The sequence below is a fragment of the Rhinolophus ferrumequinum genome, chromosome 19 (assembly GCF_004115265.2).
Source record: "Rhinolophus ferrumequinum isolate MPI-CBG mRhiFer1 chromosome 19, mRhiFer1_v1.p, whole genome shotgun sequence".
NCBI classification, from domain to species: Eukaryota; Metazoa; Chordata; class Mammalia; order Chiroptera; family Rhinolophidae; genus Rhinolophus; species Rhinolophus ferrumequinum.
In genome coordinates, this window is record NC_046302.1 from 48251502 (window position 1) to 48257836 (window position 6335).

Sequence of the window (6335 nt, forward strand, 5' to 3'; positions counted from 1 at the left end):
TATATGCTCCATATGGCCAAGAACTTTGTGTTTTATTCATTATTATACCTCCTACTACATAGGACCTAGAACACGGCTTGATAGATCCATAATAGCTGTTTAATAAATATTTGTTGAATAAATGTATTAATTATCATTAATTTATTAAAAATTAAGCATAGTTTATAATGATATATTTTTGATAAATAATACTGAAATAAGTCTATTAGATTAGATTATTAGTTTTGTTCTTTGAGGTGAAAATCAGGACCTCATAACCTAGGAATTACAGGAAAGTAAGAAATGAGAGAAACCTTTTGTTAAGGAGCTTTCAAACAGGAGGAGATAGAGTATTGTTGATTCTTATAATGCCAGATACCATTGCCTATATTTTAATATTAAAATATAGTAGGATTCTTACACAATAGGCTAAACTAATTATTGAAAAAATATATAAGGCAAAAGAAACTAATGAAAAATTAAGTAGTGATTGGCTGTGATACTTCAATTTTATTCTGAATTCTTTAATTTTTAGAAAAACACATAATTTCTGTTTGGATAGACAATGCAGTGCCAAATTTATTGGAATATTATTTTATCATGATTTCACTCGTTTTTGTTAGTACAGGACTTATTTTTCTCAGTACACAATACTATTTTTCCTCTTTGGGCTGCGTTCTCTCTCCCAATAGTGCTATACTTCTTGTGGTCTGGCTGTTAGAAATGCTAGTGGAGCATCAAAATGCTGAATATTTTAGGTTGTGAGCTCATTAAAGCTGTCCGCAGAAAGGTGATTAGTACAAAGTAACAAATGAAGGTAATGGCTAATTTTCTAGAAATCTGAGGAGAGGGTGTAGCCAGAAGAGGAGATGTCCGTCTGAGTGACATCAGACCCTCCAGGCAGTCCCATTTCCCCTGAGCCATGGCATGAGTGATGTTAAGAGAGAATGAGGCCGCTCTCCACACCAAAAGCGTTGTTCCACGTGGGTTGAGGCTCAAGGTCACAAGCTAGAAATTCTTTTTTTATAATCATACATAGCTGTTGAAAGCCCCGGAAAAAACATCAATTTAAGTCTCAGTGAAGCTCTTAGAGGATCCTGCAGCCGTTTCAAAAAGGATTCCTTTTCGTCTATAAGTTCCCTAGCAAAATTATTTGATTAAAAATATATTTGATGAACTTTCTCCCAGACGATACATAGGACAAAATCTTACCATTGCACCACTCATGGCAGTTATGTCTACTGTTTGAATGATTTCAAAGTCACGATGAAAGAAAGCACCTGCAGTTTTATACATATTTCTCTAAGTCTTTCTGTCACTTCCTTGTTACTTCAACAGAGAGCAGATGGAACATCAAAACCAGCCATGAAACAATAGTATATTGCCTTTTCTCCTTTATCTGTCTCAATTTTTTTATACTTGACTTTTTTGCATTGCTGTTTGATCATTACATCTGAATGTAAAATTTTATATTTTGTTGCTCTTCCGTTGAGTAGTTGATTGCTTGTTCTTCGTTTAGGATTGTTGCAGTTACAAAGGGAGTCTAGACACCATTTCCCCAGATAGCCTATAATACTACCTGTTTACAAGAAAGGACCAGAGGAAAACATAAGAAAAGTACGTGGCTGGAAGACAGAATAACCACTCCGATGAATAGATTTCTTTACATACGATGAGATAAATATGGATTGATGTAGTTCAGTACAGCTTCACTGAGATTTTGGAACTTAAGAAAAGCCTTGAAATATAGCTAATAAGTTGTTGATGCTGAGCTGTACTATTTTTTTATCTACATTATCTCATTTGATCCTCACTAAAGCTTTGTGATCAGTAAAGATAGTCACAGTTATTTTTAATAATGCATTGCAAAGAAGTTAGGCAATTTGCCTAGGTTAGTAAATGACAGAACTAGAATTCAAACATTGCACTCCTATGTCCAAATGCAGAATTCTTTCCATTATGCCAAAGTGAAAAGTAGAGAGAAGTTGGGTGATGCCTGTTAGGAATGGAGTAGAGACTTAGAAATGATCGTTATAAGCTAAGTATAAAGTTACTATAATAGTACTGTGCTTGGCCCTGTGGAATTAGGATGTCAAGATTTCAAAAAAATGCTTATTCAAAATCTATAATAAATGACCCTTTATTCAGAATGACCTCTTTTCGATTGTCAATATTTCCACAATTGGGCTGGGATGTTGTAGGTACACATGATTTAAATCCATCTTTCTTGCCTTTCAAAATACTCCCATTACGCAGAAGAACTAGGTCGTGAGAAAAGGGGCCACTGCCACTTCCTCCGTTTTCGGTCTCGGTGCTCTTTGCAGGCCTCCCAACAGGGCTATGTTGGGACAGAGCATCCGGAGGTTCACAACCTCTGTGGTCCATAGAAGCCACTATGAGGAGGGCCCAGGGAAGGTTAATGTGTAGGGGCCCGGGTTCGTTGGGGAGGGGGCACTTGGCTTCGACTCTCTGAACTCCCAAGGCCGCCTATGGACAGTGAAGAGGGAGAAGAATTTGCCATTTTCGGTGGAAAACAAGTGGCGGTGGCTAGTTATGATGACTCTATTTTGGATCTGGATTTGCCGCACCTTTCTTTATAGTTAAGACACCAACTGCTTAAAAAATAAGGATGTTTTCCTTAATCCACGAAACAGATATGAAGAGGAGCATTTTAAGAGGTGCAGTCCCTTTGAAAAATGGATCAAACTGTTGAATTCAACATAATAGAAATGTTTGTAAATAAACTTATGGCATGCAAAAAAATATGCTCCCATTACCAAAAGTCATGCATTAATAGGAAAACCATGATGATGTCTTGAAACAGTGTGTTACAATCCATACCAGCTTAACTGTAGACAGCCAATAGGTCATTTATGGCCATGTAAATAACATTCCCCATGGAGGGCAGAGTGGTCAGGTTTGGATGCAGAAAGTTGGATATAACGGAATATTTTTAATGAGCAGACATATGAGAAACTTGGGGATTTTTTGTTTTAGAATAAAACTGCCCTAAAGGGAAAAAAGAACAGATTTTTCAGTTTGTCAAGTGCTTGAGCTGTGTAAAGACAAAGCCAACATAATCACACAGTCTCAAATAAGCATACAGCCAGAAGAGGGACTAATTATTTTCCACCAGGATGCTTCCAAAGTGAGAATAATTTAATTTTTTTAAAGCTTCATTTAAGATCCGGATTTTGTCCATAAATTTTGCTGGTTAGTAGCAGTTTTAATAGCAAGATATTATTTAAGATAAAATCGATAATTTCTTGCATGTGTTAAACGGTATATCAGATAAAAATATTTTGTGTTATTTTCTCCCAATAACAGCGTGAAGTAAGAAATCATTATTATTTTTATTATAAAATGGAGTCAACAGAGGCTAGATGGTTCTAAGTTGTTTTTGTAGGAATTTCCATGGATCTAGGCTCCTTTGTCTGGGCGTGGCTTTTGATGACTGCCACACGTTGGGGAAGCTGTCTGAGGACAATTAGAGACTGAGGTAGACCAACGGCACAGCTGATTGGGGACTACAGCCTTTATAGTTTTGATTCCCAGGTCTGTGCTCTTGAACCTGTGTTCCCACTCAGAGGCAGAGCAAGGGACTAATTATTTTCCTTTAGGAAGGGGTATGCTTTCAATTTCTGATTTGAGTAGTGTCTAAAGCCATTTGACCTTAAAAAAAAATCGGAATTGTCCTTTCTAGCACATTTCAGTCTGACATTACTCGTTCCTTTGATTTACCCCACTGAGGGTTCATGTCAAAATCACATTTCAGGAGTGAGAGATGAGAAACATTAAATTGTCATCAGCTTCAACACCTTGGCTTGAATTACATTCAACCTCAGACCAAATTAACTTATCTCGTGTTATAATCAGTCATTTATCAGAAGCCCAACAGAAGGGGACACGAGCAAAATATATTTGGGAAAGAAGGAGGAAGGAAGGCAAATGTTGGAAGAAAGGGACATTACAGAGTAGAAACACTTGGGGGGAGTTTAAGCAGCTTGCTGACACGTCAATTAGAAAGTGCAAACTTATCTGAAATCTGATAAAAAATAGCCGTAAAGTTCCATGCTTCTGCTCAGACTCTCTAATTTCATTTGTGCTTTTCTCAAAACGATTGTTTTCTTTCATCGTCTGGCAAAATGAGAAGGCAATAGGAATTTTTTAAATCAATAAAGTCTAGGGCTTCATTTGATATTTTCAAGGAAATGCTTGGCAGTGCTATTACAGTGTGCTATTTAAATAACTAGTTTAATTACATCCACATGTAATCAAATGATAAGCAAATATTTAGAAGTCCAAACACTTAAGGAGTACAAAGTATTAAATACTTTCGTATTTAATAATTATATGCTTATTGAAGTATTTGACCAAACTTTCAAAATATTACAAAACGGCAAACATACTCGTATAATACCAGATAGAATCATAGTATTATACGTTTCTTAAAAGTCAGCAGATGAAACTATTTAAAATTAGTGCTTGAACCATTGGAAGGACAATTTAATTTTTTTACTATAGATTTAAAGTATTTCTGAGACATTAGAGTGCCTTCCAATGTTTGAGGAACAATTATATGATTCCAGAAATATTGTAGTTAGTGGTGATGGCACCTTCTTCTACTTATGTCAATAAACAGAAGTGGAGTCTAGGGATTCCACAGTTTCTTCATTTAATCCTTTTTTATTATTTTGAAAACTGAACAAACCTGATTAACATTAGTCATATCATTTCATAAGGCTTCCCTTATAGGTTTATGAGATATAATTTTATTCCACCGCACAAACTGGATAATATCACATACAACGTAATTGTCAAAGAGGATCTAGAGATATGTCTTCACAGGGGAACACATCTCCTAACCTCTGAATGTTTCCTATTATGTCAAAGGAGCTCAATTAATATAACTCTTGGATTCTCTTTACTCATTCCAGGATCATTTATTTAATTAGTACATTTGGAAGAGTAACTGGAATTGCAGAGTATGTGTTTTCTGTAATATTTGAGAATATTCAATTCTGCTATATGGAAACCAAGAAAAACAAATGGGATAGATGCAACTCAGGTTGTGTTAGGTACAAATAGTGAAGTAGCTCATCTCTATGACATGTTTAATTGAGGTAAAATAAACGGAACCTATGTGGGCTGAACACAGATACAGAAGGATGGGGCAAGTGAGAGTGCTTCTTAAGGTAGGAAAGGAGTGGAAGGACAGAGTAAACATTCAGTATTAATAAAGCAGAGATCATGCCACATCCAGATGAAAAACAATATCATCCCTAAATTGGCCACCCACTGGTGACACCAAACGTGGTCCCAAGCTTACGCTGATTCAGAAATTCAGAAAAAAACGCGTGGCTGCTCAGCGGGCCATTGACAGCGATGGCTGTGGGTGGGCATATTTGCCTCTGCATTTCTCCAGTAGAGCAAGTGTGTGTTGCCTCCAGGTACCACCCACCTGTTGAGCCCCTTTGTTCAACCTTGACTCTCTTCTTTGTAATCACATCATCAGCAGGAAAGGCTGACCCAGCACAGATACAGGACATATACACAATGCATAACTCAGGACTCTGTAGCGTGGGAGGACTGCATCATTTCCTACCGGCCTCTTTTCTCTGCTTCTCGTTGAACGTTTTAAAAAAATTTTTTTTGTGCCTTATTTTTTAAAACACTTTTAAAATTAGTTTCAGGTGTGCAAAACAATGTAATAGTTAAACATTTATCATTTATATCCCTCACACAGTGCTAACCCCCTGCCCCTAACTACTACCCCTCTGACATCGCACACAGCCACTACATTTCTACTGTCTCTATTCCTTATGTTGTACTCCACTTCTTGTAACCATATATATATATATATATACACACATAAAATTGTAGTTGACATTCATTATTGTTCAGCTTCAGCTTCAGGTGTACAGTGCAGTGATCAGGCATCTACACCATCCCTGAGGTGGTCTCCCTAATGAGACAAGTGTCCATCGGGTACCCTACAAAATCTTACAACATTATTGATTACATTCCCCAAATTGACTTTCGTATCCCCACGGCAATCCTGTGGTTACTGACTGTGCTTTCTTATCCCCTCACCTTTTCCCTTATTCCCGTGCCCCTCATCTAGTAACCCTCAGTTTTCCCTGTGTCTCTTGAGACTGTTTCTGATTAGTTCATTCATTCATTCTTTTCTTTAGATTCCACATATAAGTGAGATCATATGGTGTTTGTCTTTCTCTGTCTGACTTATTTCACTTAACATAGTTGAACGTTTTAAAATTGATTCAATAAATTCTGTGAGTTGAGCATCTTAATGTGATCTGTAAGACTTTTGATTCTGTCACTTCTGGGATAGCTTG

General features: G+C 36.7%; 1 pseudogene; it reads left to right on the forward strand.

Annotated features, from left to right (window-relative positions):
* The first annotated feature begins 2313 nt into the window (after positions 1-2313).
* On the forward strand, positions 2314-2606 carry LOC117011689 (cytochrome c oxidase subunit 7C, mitochondrial-like; annotated as a pseudogene).
* Positions 2607-6335: the final 3729 nt, after the last annotated feature.